Below are 16,258 nucleotides of genomic sequence, written 5' to 3'. Positions count from 1 at the left end.
CATGTGACAGCCCTTCATATATTTGAAGATGACCACTGTATCTCCTCTCAGCCTCCTCTTTTCCAGGCTGAACATACCCAGATCCTTCAACAGTTCCTCACAAGGCTTGGTTTCCAGACCCTTGATTATATTGGTTACCCTCCTCTGCACACTTTCCAGCTTGTCAATGTCCTTCTTAAATTTAAAGCAGTATCGTACCACTTTAAACACTCATGGTGTCCCCCAAAGCATCTCAGGGACTGTAGTCTTGTTAAGGATACTTGCAGGACACCCCTATTCTCCTCCCAGAGCTACAATTCTCTGGGAGGGGAATAGGAGGCCTTTGGAACATCTCTCAGTACCCTTAACAAACTACACCCCCCAGGATTCTTTGGGGGAAGCCATGATTGTTTAAAGCAGCAGCATCCTGCTTTAAATATATAGTGAAGATAGAGCCTTTGTAATTGTAGATGCTCCATACAATTATAGCACATGCACACACACCCAAGATTCCGGGGACCAGTAGTGCACCCCTCACAGAGCTACCATTCCCAGCACCCTTATCAAACTACAGTTCCCAGGATTCTTTGGGAGGGTGTTTTAAATGTGCTTTACATGTATGCTGGGAAGGCAGCTTGCATTCACAAAGCAGACCCATGCTCCTCCCGTGATTCAAGGCCCTGGTGATTTGTACAAAAGTTAATCCCACGTTAAATGAAAGGGATATCTTTTCCAGTCTCATGTGTACTATTCTTTAAATGGGATGGTAATGTTCTCCATCTGATTCCTTGGCTGGAGAGATTTAAGAAGCGACTGGATGGCTTATCTGTTGGAGATGCTCTACTTACATCTGTGCTGCGTATCTTGCATTGAGCCCAGGATTAGAATAGTTTTCCGAGGTGCCTTCAAGCTCTATGATTCTATGTAGCACAAGGAGAGATGCTGCTGGCCTCTAACTCTCACCAGCCCCAGCAACTATGGTCAGTGGTCAGGGAGGATGGGAGCTGGGAGTCAAACAGCATCGAGAGAGGACCAGGTTGTCTAGCTCTGATGAAGCAACTAAAGTGTAAGATTCCGGAGACCTAGCTTCAACTTCCCATTCAGCCATGATGCTTGCTGGCTGACCTGGGATTCTTTTCTGTCAGCTTAAGGGGAATAGGAGGATCAATACCCTGCATGCCACCTGGAGCTCATTAGTCTACCGGCTTGGGAAGATTTTTTCCTTGCCTTCCCTATGTTGTGATGTTGCTGTCTTGCATTATTTTGCTTGCTGACTGATTTGTGACAGGGGTGGGGAAGTTCAGGCCCAGGGGTCATGTGGCCCTCCCAGGTTCTCCCCAGGCCATGCCACACAGGCCACTCACGCCCCACCTCCCTTCAGTGCTTTTGCCTGGACCAATTGGGTCTAAAGTATGGTTACCAGACATCCCCAGTTCTCAGGGACAGCCCCCAGATTTACCAATCTGTCCCCAGACAAAATCCATCCCCAGAATGTCCCTGGATTTAATGTAATGTCCCCGGATTAATCATATGCCTGGGGACTTCCAGACCCTCCCCATAGCCCGAAGCAATCATCCGCTACAGCTCCAGAGAGGGTCTCCTCGGGAGCCGGAGGTGCAGCTGGACTTTGCTGCAACTCTTCCGCCGAAACCTCCCTCTCCGTCAGCTCTGCAAACAGCCCTGCTCCTCCTGCTTGCTTGCTTGAGCCAGAGACACAAGGCTGCTCTTTGGACCGGAAGAGCTGAGGGGCAGGGAAGAATCCTCCCTGCATGACATCTCTGCACCTACTCTGTCCTGCTTGCTCATGAGGAAGAAGGAGCACTTTTTCATGCCTTTAAAGCCCCCTTTGCTGCATTCTGCCTGCTTGTGAGCTACCAAACCGGCAGAAAGCAGGATGCTGCCTTAAGCCTTCCCTTCACTCTCCCAGACAGAGGCTGTTGCTTCAAAGTTGGGGGGGGGGGGTTGTCTTGCCTCTTTTGCTCCATTCTGCATGTTGTGATCTACATTAGACTGCCTTCCCTCCCTCCCTTCTCTCTGTGTTATTGTCTGTCACCCCATTTTTTCCTCCTTACCCATAAACTCTTCCCAATTCTCCCTTTGTCTTTTCACACATTTGTTTTTTTAAAAATAATATTTATGCAAATTTTAAAGGTTACAAAGGAAAAAAAGAAAAAAAGAAAAAAGAAAAATAAAAAAGACAGAAAAAATACAAACAATTGACAAAAAAAAACACAGCTCAAACCTTTAGATAACTTTCTTTCCTTCGCTTATTTCCTTGACCTCCTCACACCTCCCTTTTTTGTATTCTAGTTCAATTAGATGTTTCAGCAAATCCATTCCAGCTTTGTTTTTATCCTAATAATTTATCTTAATATACTGTAATTCTCATCTTTCACTAATTAAAAAAAATCAATTTTAACCTAATCCTTTATATCATTTCTGCTAAAACCACATTACTTCATTCCAACAACCTTCTAACATTCTTTAATTTTGCAATGTTTCTGTAGATAAACTTTAAATTTTTTCCAATCTTCTTCCACCAACTCTTCACCTTGGTCTCGGATTCTGCCAGTCATTTCCGCCAGTTCCATATAGTCCATCACTTTCATCTGCCATTCTTCCCGAGTGGGTAAATCTTGTGTCTTCCAATACTTTGCGATGAGTATTCTTGCTTGCTGTTGTTGCATACATAAAGAAAGTTCTGTCCTTCTTTGACACCAATTGGCCGACCATGCCCAGGAGAAAGGCCTCTGGTTTCTTCAGAAAGGTATATTTAAATACCTTTTTCATTTCATTATAAATCATCTCCCAGAATGTCTTAATCCTTGGGCATGTCCACCAAAGGTGAAAGAATGTACCTTCAGTCTCATTACATTTCCAACATTTATTTTCGGGCAAATGGTAAATTTTTGCAAGCTTGACTGGTGTTATGTACCACCTGTATATCATTTTCATTATATTCTCTCTTAAGGCATTACATGCCGTAAACTTCATACCTGTGGTCCGTAACTGTTCCCAGTCAGCCATCATAATGTTATGTCCAACATCTTGTGCCCATTTTATCATAGCAGATTTCACCGTTTCATCCTGAGTATTCCATTTCAACAGCAAGTTATACATTCTTGACAAGTTCTTAATTTTAGGATCTAACAGTTCTGTTTCCAATTTTGATTTCTCCACCTGAAAACCAATTTTCTTATCCAAATTGTAAGCCTCCATTATTTGGTAATAATGAAGCCAATCCCGTACTTTGTTTTTTAGTTTTTCAAAACTCTGCAGCTTTAATCTGTCTCCTTCCTGTTCCAATATTTCCCAATATTTCGGCTGTCTTTTCACACATTTGGTTCCCCAACCCTATACATCATTATGTGCTGCTGCTTCATTTTTCTTCTCTTGCACCCACCCCCACTAGCAAAAAAATAAAAGGGGAGGAATGTTTTATGTTTATTTTGGGGATGTTTATGTTGGTTCCCCCTAAACAGCTTTCCTGTTCCCTTCTTATTGAAAAATGAACCTTCAAAAAATTAAAATGAACCTTTAAAAAAATAAAAAGAGGCTACCTCTGCTTGCTTGCTTGCCTCCCTCCCCTTCCCTTTGATAAAAAGGGAGAGATTGCTGGGATGGGGCTTGGGGGGTACCTTCTGTGTCACAATAGGTGTAAATGGAGCAGAGAAGCCTTATGTTCTTTAAAGTTGTGGCTGCTCTTGTTGAGGTACCTCCATTGCAGTGGTACCTATTTATCTACTTGCACTGCATGCTTTCGAACTGCTAGGTTGGCAGGAGCTGGGACCAAACAACAGCTCCCTCAGCTCACCCCGTCATGGGGATTTGAACCACCAACCTTCCGATCGGCAAGCCCAAGTGGCACAGTGGTTTAACCCACAGTGCCACCTGCATCCCAGAAGAGAAGATATTACTTCTTAATTTTTTAAAATAACTCTATGTGCGCGCGCACACAAACAATTTGTTTATTTATTTAAAGTGTCCCCAGATTCATTGGAAAAAATCTGGTAACCTTAAAGGGCTTTCACGCAGATGGAGCAAGCTTGTTTTCTCTTGCTCAGGAGGGCTTTTAAGCAGAGGTTGCCTGGCCACCTGAGATTCCTGCCTTGCAGGGGGTTGGGCTAGATGACTCTCAGGGGTCCCTTCCAACTCTACGATTCTCCAATTTTACGAATGGTGAAAATGCCACTTGTTTGCCTGGATGGAGAGAAGTTTGCACAGAAACATCTTGAATGAAGCTTCCAGTGCAAAGGAAAGAGTCCGAGCTGTTGCTCCCTTGTCCTCTGTCCTGCTCACCAAAGTTGCCCATGAGAGAATGTGGCCCTTCCTTTATGCTGTTTGAATGTACCCTGCTTAACTTGCTGTTTGCTGCTTTAGAAGCCTTTTTGTTTAAAAGTGATATCATAATTATTGATAGGTCAGTTGACCATTGTGCCAGCCAAGTTCAGGGAGAAGAATTTGAACCTAGCCTTGTTTCTGACCTGCTAGCTTTCTGTGGGCAGGGCCTTTTCCTGATTTGGTCACATAGCCTGTTTGGGACAGTCCAGATGTCATCCTTGACAAGCATGACAACCCAAGTCAGAGAGAAGAGTTCTAGCCTAGGCTAGCTTTCTAAGGGCAGGGTTGTTGTTGTGGTTGTTGTTGTTGTGTGTGTGTGTGTGTGTGTTTTGGTCATGTGGGAACATTGAACACGGCCCACATTCAGTGCTCCTTATGAAATATCCACCACTGTTTGTTTAGCTCTTGCAAATGCAGTCCTTTGTAAATAGTGCTCCTGTTTATCCAAACATCTCATTATCCAAATGGTGTTGTGTGTTGTTGTTGTTTTTAGATGTTGCTTCTGAGCATCTCCAGATAAATGAAGCATACTGTAATAAAAGAAAATAGGGATAATGGCACTTCCCTCCCTTCCAAATACTTTATGAGGATAAATATATTCAAATTTATTAATGACGCTGAACTTATCAGGGAAGAGCAACACAGACAATAAAGCATCTGGAAGGGATGGTGACAAGTCAGGAGAAGCAGGAAGAAATGTGTATGTTGAGCTTTGGGAAATGAAGATTAAGAAGGGAGAAGAGGAAGGTAATGGCTTTCACACATTGAAGGGAAAGATGGAACAAAGATGGTTTGCTATTGTCCGGGGGAGGGAGAAACAAAAGTCATTAGATTTATAAAATCAGGGTCAGAAAGGATCAAAAGGCCACTTAATTTAATCCCCTGATGTGAGTCAGGATCATCTAACCACACTACTCACAAACAGAGTAGCTGCAGAAATTTTGTCTAAAGAGAAACTTGGAGTAATTATTGGGAGAGTTTGTCCTTTGCACACATAGGAAACTACTGGACATTGAATGAGACCATTGTTCTGTCTAGCCCAAGGGAGGGGGAATTGATTCTGGCACCCAATCCCAACAGGCCATTTGGGCAACTGGGTGGGGCTGCCCACCTCTCAGTCACCTGGCATCACAATGACATCAGGTGATATATTTTCCTTTGCCCAGGCAGTTTTAAATCAAACCGTGTGGGCTAAGACACAGGGGATTCTCTACAACTAAGTTCTCAAAGCTGTTGACATCCTTCTGTCTTGAGAGACAATGGGGATAAGTCCAAAGTGACCTCCCTGAAGCGCAAGTGTGGACAGTGTGGATTGAGATCCTGGGCTGCCCAGATGAAGAGAGACCCCTCTCAGACTCACTGAGGGGGTCCAAAAGAGAGCAGATCAATAAGTTTAGCACCAGCTTGGCTGCAGGTGCTGCCGGAAGGAGGTGTACAAGGTGCCATCCAACCACCTTAGGGACTCCAGTCTGGATTTGTCTAGGGTTTACTTCTTCATCTTTTCTTTCCCCAATGATGTCCTGCAAGGCAGTGGAGGTTTAGGATCAGCGTTTACCTTCTCCTAAATGAGCTACCTTCCCAGGTTGACATTGCCCCTTCTGCCCCACACTTCCCTAGTACATACAGAAACCGCTTTCTTGACAGTTGGATCCTCTCTTGGTCTTGTAACTTGAAGCCGTTGGTTTGAGTCCTTTACCCTCCAGAGCAGGAGAAAAAAGTTTTTTCCCTCTTCCATGTGACAGCCTTTAGATATTTGAAGCTGGCTATCATATCTTTACCCAGCCTCCTCTTTTCCAGGCTAAACAGGCCCAGCTCTCTCAACCGTTCCTCATAAGGCTGTGTTATTTTTGTGAGAATCTGGCATTCCTCAGATGAATCATCTGAAAACACAAGCCTTGTAATATCAAGAGGCGGAGGCTGGAGTCTAGTGGCTTCTCTGCTTCTTTTGTCTAATATCCATTTGATGCTCAGCTCTTTACCACAAGGATGTACATGGAATTGTCAGCTCCCAAACTTGTCCAAATAAGGCAGGATGTTCATGGATATAATGAGGTGTAGCCTCTCCAGTCTCAGCCTAATTAGACCCCTTAGACTGTGTTTTCTTTTGCCAGCGATGCTTCTGCTCCTCTCTCCTTCTTCCTCGATGCTTTCTCAGCAAGATCACAAGTACAGTGACTGGGATTCCAAAGGAGAATAACAGAGAGAACAATAGCAGAGGTTTTGCAAGTGTGGGGCCTGAGCTGCAGTGCCACCAAGCATGTTAGCATTTTACATCTGCTGTGGCCAGGGAGGGGCAGATATGTCAAGTTTGCCTTCTTGTTTTTACAGTTTTACATTCAGGCCTTTCCATTTCAGCATCAGTTTGCCAATTTTAATTTTTTTAGTTCTCATGGAAATCCTTCCTTTTCTTGTGGATTTCTCCATACGGTGGTACCTTGGGTTACATACACTTCAGGTTACAGACTCCGCTAACCCAGAAATAGTACCTCAGGTTAAGAACTTTGCTTCACCTAACTTACCCCTTCCAGGTTATCAAGAATGTATAAAAATTTGGTGAATGCTTGTTGGAGATGTGGAGGAAATGACGGTGACATGTGGTGGACGTGTGAAAAGATTAAGATTGGGGGGGGATATATGATGAATTAAAAAAGATGATGGGGATAACTTTTATTAAAAAAACCGGAGGCATTTCTATTAAGTATTTTAGATAAAGAGATCCAAAAAAATCTAAGAGAGGTATTCTTGTATGCAACCGCAGCGGCTCGAATACTTGTGGCCAAGGGATGGAAAGATCATGAGGCTCCAAAAATAACAGATTGGCAAATCAAGTTACAGGAATTGGTGGAGACGGCTCAACTGACTAGCAAACTCAGAGGAAACTCAAAGCAAAAATTTGCGGAAAAATGGAATGGTTATGGAAGATATCTTCAAAAAGACTATAATAGTTTTGACTCCGTGCTAGCATTCGAGTGATAAAGGAACTAAAAGGAGGTGGACAACAATTAAGGATTTATTATGTTTTCAGAATGTATTGGAAAATTTATATAGAAAGGTTTGTTGTTTTGTGTACATTCGATTGTAAGATGAAATATATGCAAAGGGACTTGACAGGAAGTCAAAGTTGAAGAAAAGATTTTTTAAGATAAAAGGGGGAAAATATTTACTTTCACTATTATCACGTGTGTGTGTGTGTGTGTCTGTACATATGTGTGTTTTTGTATGGAATGTTGGGAGGAAATAAGACGGTAGATAAAAAATAACAAACTAAATATTGATGTATGTAATTTTTATTTCTCAATCATCTTTAGTGGTAGTATGGTTGTAATGTTTTTTTGTAACATAAAATCATTCAATAAAAATTACTTTATTTTTTTTAAAAAAAGAACTTTGCTTCAGGATGAGAACAGAAATCGCATGGCAGCGGGAGGCCCCATTAGCTAAAGTGGTGCTTCAGGTTAAGAACAGTTTCAGGTTAAGAACAGACCTCCGGAACGAATTAAGTACGTAACCAGAGGTACCACTGTATATATTTTTGCATGCAATTTCCCTTGACACACTTTGGAACTCCCTGCCTATTGAGTTCAGGCAGGCTCCTTCGCTGTACTCTTTCTGAAGCCTGCTAAAAACATTTTTTCTTAAACAAGCCCACCCAGACATGTAGAATGTGGATGTGTGCGATGATCTGCTGTCAGTTTATTGCTGATTTTCTTTAATTTTTTTGAATGTTCAAAACAGTTGTTTTAAACAGTTGTTTTTATTGATAATTTTATTGTTTTATTCTTTGTGTAAACTGCTTTGAGAGTTTTTAAAAACTCAAGCGATGTATAAATTTTATGAAATAAATTTGCAAAGCAATTTCCCCTGACGTAATGCATTTGTGCATGATACTTGCACTAATATGTGCTTGTATATGCACACTTCACCCTTGTATACAAGCCATTTGGAACACACAACTTGGCTGGAAAACTGCAATGAAAATTTGGAGAAGTGCAAATTTTGAACAATGGCCAAGTTTCCATTCCAAGATTGTTTCAGAAAGTGTGAATTAGGTAACTTTACCTTTAAATGCAATCTGAATTGACTTTCTTCCCCATTCCCAGCCATGGCAAAGGTAAAGGTAAAGGTACCCCTGCCCGTACGGGCCAGTCTTGACAGACTCTGGGGTTGTGCACCCATCTCACTTAAGAGGCCAGGGGCCAGCGCTGTCCGGAGACACTTCCGGGTCACGTGGCCAGCGTGACATCGCTGCTCTGGCCAGAGCCAGAGCCAGAGCCGCACACGGAAACGCCGTTTACCTTCCCGCTGGTAAGCGGTCCCTATTTATCTACTTGCACCCGGAGGTGCTTTCGAACTGCTAGGTTGGCAGGCGCTGGGACCGAGCAGTGGGAGCGCACCCCGCCGCAGGGATTCGAACCGCCGACCTTTCGATCGGCAAGCCCTAGGCGCTGAGGCTTTAACCCACAGCGCCACCTGCGTCCCTTAGCCATGGCAAAACAAGGCCTTAAAGATGCTAGAGTCCTACCTGCTGTAGAGATTGTAGTCACAATTACAGGCACATTTATTAATTGTCTGGGATGATCTTTTTCTTTGTCTTGGCTAATTCCAAGAAGGTGTCTGTTTGTTCTTTTCCCTTTTCGAAAGCAAAAGAAGTTTAATTAGGTTTGTGCAAAGTAATACCCTCTTATCTGGAAAATAAATGTCCCCAGTGAATATCACAAGAACAGAAGGTGTTAAACTGAAACAGATTTTCCTCTTGCTCCTTTGGGATGAGAAGTAGGTGAGAGGTTGCTGGTTGCTGCACCCCATATGTTGCTCCAGAGGATTAAAGCAAGTGAGATGTTGATTCAGCTGCTTGCAGGAAAGCCGGTGATGCCTTTGGAGGGTTTTCTGGCTCTCCCAGCTACATCTCATGGGCGACAGTGGCGGAGCTTCATGCTCCGGCACTGGGGGGCGGAGAGCAGGCGGGGCGGGGCTGGCGCACGTCCTGGGGGCGGGGCGTGCTGCCCGTAGGTGCATGGTGCCCAGCACGGGCAGGGGGGCAGCCGTGATGGCACCCTGCCAGGGTTGCACTGCCAGGGGCAGTGCGCTCCCCCCGCACACCTCTTCCTCTGCCAGTGATGGGCGATCAGTTGGTTCCCCCCAATTCAGAAGCGTGTTGGCTTGGTTTAACTATGGGAGTGGCTCTTAAATGGAGAGGCCTCCTTAGAAAGGCATGAGACCTGTAGCATAGGAGGAAAAAGCTTCTCACAGATGGCTCCCAATTTAAACCTTGGTTGGAGTGGGAAATACAAGTGTCAGCCAACCAGTATATGAATGAGTTATAATCCTAGTTTGATCAGTATATAACTTTCATGCAGGGACCGAGAACCTGTGGCCTTCCAGGAATTGTGGGACTCCAACTCCCATCATCCCCAGTCAGCATACCCAGTGGCCAATCATCTACCATCAGATGAAGGTTAATGCCATGGGGCATTGTGGTCAGTCTACTTCCAGGAGGTGTATTTCTTGTATCACCAAGTGGGGGAAAGGGAGTGAGATATAAAAACGCCTGGGATCCTGAGACCCTCAAAATAAAATCTGAGCAAAATTGGTGAAGCAACAAAAAGTTTTATTGATTACATGAATGTTTCTTGCAAGAATCGGGTGTCCCAAAAGCAGGCACACCCAATTTCAGAAAAACACAAGTTTATATCACCATCCTTTGAGCAAAAAGGTCCCTCCCCTGTCCCCCATTGGCTGGGGGTGTGCAGGGGTTACAGCCTATCACGACCACCTAATTAAAATATTAAACTCTCCTCCCCTGTTGACATCTCCCATTCCGCTAAATCCAGGGACCATCACTCTTAATTACATTTACCCAAATAAGGAAGTGTGTTCCTATGCTTTCACACATTTACTCAAGTGATAGAGCCACTTCCTGCCATCCTCTTAGGCATACCAGAGTCCTACCCTGCTGAAGCATGCTGAAGTGAAGTGAAGTGATAAAACCACATCTCGACCACCCCCTAGGTGTGCGCAAGTTCTCCCCTGCCAAAGCATGCGGAGGTGTCTAGATAAAGCACAGCCTAACAGCAAGCTGCCATGTTTTCAGGTGTTCTAACCCCAAGCCAGTAAAGAGAAGCCTCCAAGCAAGCCTGTGGTTCCTAAGCTGTTGCTCAGGAGTTGCAACTGTTTGAGGTCTTCTGACCTTTTATGAAAAAGCAATATTTTTATTCCTTAAAGGAGGAGATACTTCTGTTGTAAATGTCTTAAAAACTTTTCAATAATCCATAAGAGAAGAAAAGAACCACATGGTGAAAGCTAGTTAGAATTGTGGAGTTGGGAGGGACCCCAAGTGTCATCTAGTCCAACCCCCTTCAATGCTGGAAGAGTTGTATTGTGTCATAGTGTTGGAAATGTGGTGAATGTTGACATTTAATGGCAATTCTTTAGAGGACCAATGGGAAAAGTGACTTCGTTTTGTGGTAGGAAGTATGATTTGATGTTTACATCCCTAGCGCAGTAAACACATTTTAACCTGTAGGAGGTTAATATTTGGGCAGTTCCATGATTTTGGAGTTCCTCAGTGATCTCAATGAGCCAGAAAGAAGTGGGATGTGTGAATGATTCAGGAGCAAATGCTGCTCACTTGGGAGTTTGGAAATGGCTTGAGATTTTACCCGCTGTCTTGGAAAACATTCATCCTTGGCTTGGTAACGTAGTCTGCAGCAGCATGGCCTGGTCACAGAACATCTGTTAAATTTTAATCAAAAGCATGTGGTTTGTATTAATAATTTCTGTTTCTGTGCCTGTGAAACAGCTGGTTTTGCAGTTCACATAGCTCCTTAAGAGTAAAGGCTAACATGGAAGATCTTCATTGCATGTGTCTTCCACAGAAGGTGGATTGGGATATCCTGCTAGATCTGCTGAGGAACCAGCAATAGATCAGCAAAGGTTTCAGACTTCCAGTGGTTTAGCCTCAGCAGCAGCAGCAGCAGCAACATTATTAGGATACTGAAATGGAGAAAACTACCCAAGCACAGAAGGTGCCCCGACTATAAAATTGGAGAAATTGAGAGATACATAGCCGCACCAGCAGCATATCTCTCCTTTCTCGTATCTAGAAACGCAAGAAGGGCCTTTACACTTGCCAGAAGCGTGGCTCTTCCCTCGCCGGTCCTGGATGGAGCCTTTAGAAAAGTCGCCTATGCCCAGAGACTTTGCTCCTGTCCATTGGGAGAGATAGGAAGCCCAGAAAACTTGTTCTTTAAATGTCACTTTTACGAAGAGGCACGCAGTAAGTTCATTGATCCCCTACTGGTGAGGCTCACCGACCTCCCGCAAAAGCAAAAATTTGACCTTTTGCTGTTAGGCAAAGACCAGAAGAAGACCTGGATGGTTGCCAGATTCTGTGTGCAAATCTGTAGAAGCAGACCATCGCCCAACTCAAAAGAGTCCGGTATGAAAATCCCCAAACCCGGTTCCATGGGTGACTCTGAGTCAACTCCCTGGGATAGTTTATTGTTGCACAGTGTGTCTAAATTCATTGTTGTACATTGTTTTAATTGTCTGTTTTACTGAATGTTTTTAACTTGTTTTTAGTTTTTTTATCTGTTTTAATTATCAGTTTTGTTTTTTATCCACTTAATATTCTATTCTCTGACTGCTGGTCTATGACTGTAATAAACTGATATATATATATATACCCAAGCACAGACTTTTTGTGTGCAATGACTGCAAGCTCAGCTCAGTTTTGGTACTGAAAACAAATTCCTAGGCTCAGAGGCACCCTAGGAACATAGGAAGCTGCTTTATACTGAATCAGACCTTTGGTGCATCTAGCTCCTTCAATGTACACTGACCGACAGTAGCTCTCTAAGGTTTCAGGCAAGGAACTCTTCCAGCCGTGCCTGAAGATGCAGGGGATGGAACCTGGGACCTTTTGCACACAAAGCAGATGCTCTAACACTGAGCTATTTTTTGTTCTTTATTTCTTTTGCACCCGGCTTGGGTTGGGGAGATGCTGGCATTCTATTTTTAAAAACCACCATCAAAGTCTGCCCCCACCCTGATCTCAAGAGTGATCTAGATCTTTGACCACTAGATCTGCTGAGCGCTGAGTGCTCATGCTCAGAATCTGGTGGAATATTCTGAGCTAGAGTCCTTCTGGGGAAATGGGGCTTGACTCTTAGCAGAGCCCAGCGTTTAAGCCTGGGCAAATTAATATAGCAAGCCAGAGAGCTCTATGAATTGCAGCAACATCACTAACACAAAGATATAATTCCCACACGCCTGCCACTGAACATAAGAAGAGCCCTGCTGGACCACCGAATCCAGCCTCCTCTCACAGGGACCCACCAGGTATGGATGGGAAGCCCACAAGCAAAGCCCAAGAGCAACAGCAACTCAGCCACTTGGGCATCCCACCAGCTGGTATTCAGAGGAGGGAGGACATGGCCACTGGGTTACTAGCCATGGTCACAGCCTTACCCTTATCTCTCATTTGAGAGAGGGTTTGGGTGACTTAGCCTTATCCAGACATTGATAGCCTTAACTGGCCTTCTAGGATGCTCCATGCAAAATTAGAACAATTGCATTGTTGAGTCAGAAAGCTTTTTCTTAGCCCTGCTTAGCCCTGCCACTCTCTGATTCTGGCCTGGCATTTGGACATCTACGGAAAGCACCCAGCTGGCTCTCAAATTTACTCATCAGAATTTTCTGACATTCACCTCTGGATTTGGTAAAAGTTTAAGCATTGACCAAATTTATTGCTGTAAGACTGGCATGCAACACAAACTGTGTGTGGTTTCTGCATGTCCCTTGGAAGAGCAACTTCCTCATCTCTTGACCACAAAGAGCACTGCCAAGGGAGTTATGGAGAAGCAAGATCCAGTTTGGGACTGATCCTGTGAAGAAGGAATTCAGCAGAGTAAAACCATAATTAACTCCTTAGTCTGCATTGGCCAGGACAGCCCTGGTTCACAAGACCTTGAGTTTGGCAGGGGGTTGGAAAACGGACAGATTTGTGGTTCACCCATCACTTCCCAACCTTGCAACTTACAAAAATGTTTGAATAATTTTCAAGGAAGGGAAGGGAAGTTAAGTGCAGACCATACATTTCTGCAAAATGACACTTATAAGCAGAAGCTATGAAAACAATGTTTAGGGTGTATCCAAGAGCCATAAATAGTACTGGGGTAGGGGAGGAGAGTAATGCACAGGAGTAATGCAAAGATGTATCTCCTAACCACCGAAAGTAATGTGTGACATATATTCAGAAGCAGCTCTAAATAGCATTAGCCAAAGCAAACGCTGAGCATCTGCATAACAACAGAGATAAACACAGCCAGTGGAGGTGATGAGTGGAAGCGTCATAATGTGTGATATTAACGGATGCAATCCTTTGTAACAGCTGGGGCAACATTTAAAAAAGAAAAGAAGATGGAGGCACCAGAAGCAATGTGACAGGAGGTTTCAGCATCCCTCTGGCAAGGCAGTGGGCTTGTTTATGGCGGGGAAGGAAAGGCCGCTTTGGCAGAGCCATAACTTCTCCCAAATAACTTTATGTATCAGATGCAGTGCCGTCCCTTGGCAGGGATTCTTGGTGACTCAGCTCTCTCCTGGCTCATTTGCCTTTCAAATGGACTTGCCTCTTTCTGGGAGCAGCGCATGAGTAGCATGTGCGAAATTGGTGACTCCAGGAAGCTGAGTTTAGCATGTGCATTACTATTAAACAAATGCATGGATGGCTAGTAGCCAGGGTGGCTCTGCTCTGAATATCGCTTGCTGGAAACCACAGGAGGGGAGAGAGCTCTTGTGCTCGAGTCCTGCTCTTCTGGTTGCAGGTTTCCCACAGAAATCTGTTCAGCCCCTATGAGAAGAGGGTGCTAGACTAAATGGACCACTGCCCTGACCCAGCAGGTTCTTCGTGTGTTTGTACTCTAGCCTAGTAACAGCAAGAAAGCCAGAAGAGTCATCCACAGTACAACAACATTTCATAATTTAAAATTAAGGTATCCTTGAACATTAGCTTTGGAAACATAATGCAGAACACTTCTAGCAAAAATCCCTCAAGTCATTACATTTGTCAAACTGCTTACTTCTTAGAATTGAGAATGTCTTCTCTCTCTTTCTCGGAAGGAAAAGATCTACATCCTATTTTAAGCTGATAAAGCTGCTCATTTCCCGTGAGATTGAGCTTGAATCTGTAAAATACCATTTGAATACAGAACTCCTATCAAACGGGAGCAGAATGAGAAAGCCCAGACAAGCCATCTTGGCTGCAAAGGAGTGGGCCCCATAAATGCTCTCCTCCCCAGATGCAATATCCACAGCCTTACTGACCTCAGGGGCCTGTCTCTTAATTTGCAGTCCTGCTGCTTCACTTCTGCCGATAAATTCCTGATGCAGCACACAATTCTAACTTGCTTCCTGGAGAGTTTATGAGCAGCATTCTGCGCCTCTGGTAATTTCAGGGCTGTTAACAAATAAAAGGGATGTTCAGAAGAGCCCCACCAGCCATTCAGTCTGAAACTGCACAATCCAGAATATGGGACAATTGATCAATATATTCCAAGATATAGGTGGAACTTGCTTTATTTAGCCAATGCAGCAAACCAAAGAACAGGTAAGAAACAGCTGCCCTCAGAGCTGATAGGATTTCCAGGAGTGCAAACCCCGCCCCTCGTGACTGTGATTGGGGAGAATGATTTCACTCTTCCCCTCCTCTGAAGGAGGAACAAAGTCCATGGAGGGGAAGGGCTGAATGTCCCTCCTTATGGCAGCTCCACCCCTAGACCTTTCGAGCTCCAGCACTGCCACCCTCCCACCTTACTTTTCAGTATGGAGGGCATGAGGATGCCAAGGCCTCCAGGGGTAGTTGGACTCAAACTGCCACCATCCCTGGCTATTGCCTGGGGCTGATGGAATCCACTTCAGCAAATGATCCCTGTGTGCTTCTGGACAGGCACTTAATTTGCCAATGAACTGTTGCTAACACAATTGGATAATTGGGCATTGTGTTGTGTTGTGTTGTGTTGTGTTGTGTTGTGTTTTGTTACTTACTGGATTTTCCTCAGAAATGGCAAATCCAGATTGAATGGGGGGTGGACAGGGTTGGCATTTTGATTTTAATAACATTGTGGAGCATTCAGAGCAATGACCACAGCTCATGGAGTGCAGCATGGCACCATCTGGAAGTCTTAGCACAGGCTTCCTCAACCTCGGCCCTCCAGATGTTTTTGGCCTACAACTCCCATGATCCCTAGCTAGCAGGACCAGTGGTCAGGGATGATGGGAATTGTAGTCTTAAAACATCTGGAGGGCCAAGGTTGAGGAAGCCTGTTATTGCAGATCAGATTGTTATTATTAATGTTTGGTGTTTTATTATGTTTTCGTATGTGTTGGAAGCTGCCCAGAGTGACTGGAGCTGGAGTCCAGATGCTATTGGTCTCCAACTCCCAACAACCCCAACTAGCATGGCCAGTGGTCATGGAGGATGGGAGGAACATCTGGTGGATGCTTGGTCTACCACCTTTTTGTGTTAAAGGTGTCCATTGGCTCTTAACTTCTCCAAGGCAGTTGAAGAATGGCTTCAGGGGGAAGGGGGAAAAGGTTGTGTGTGTCATCCATTTGGATGACGGCCCACAACTCCTCTTGCCTGCTAAGCTAGGAGCTGCCGTCATTCATACGCATCTCAGTTCTGTAGTGGGGATTTCATTAGTGGAGCCTGTTATCCTAATATATGAGTAGACTGCAAAGCAGTCCCTCAGCACTTGCCGGTAGGGCAGGGCGATAACTGGTTTTCAACATTGCGATAAGGGAGGAACTATGCAGAGGCAAACAGGACGATGCCGTGGCAACTGCTGCAGAGGCCTGTGGTGACTCACGGCAGTGACAGGAGGTGACGGCAGTAGCGGCATCCTGAGAGGCCTTCTGGTGGCGACAGCAGATGGTGGCA

The 16,258-nt window shown here is 44.5% G+C and overlaps 1 protein-coding gene across 6 annotated transcripts in view; it reads left to right on the top strand.

Moving 5' to 3' along the window:
* LINGO1 (leucine rich repeat and Ig domain containing 1) overlaps nt 1-16,258 on the top strand; it is a 728,722-nt gene that overhangs the window by 708,738 nt on the left and 3,726 nt on the right. The window lies entirely within an intron of this gene.

The sequence above is a fragment of the Podarcis cretensis genome (genome assembly GCF_951804945.1).
Source record: "Podarcis cretensis genome assembly, chromosome: 9".
NCBI lineage: Eukaryota > Metazoa > Chordata > Lepidosauria > Squamata > Lacertidae > Podarcis > Podarcis cretensis.
This window is presented reverse-complemented; position numbering and strand designations above follow the sequence as displayed.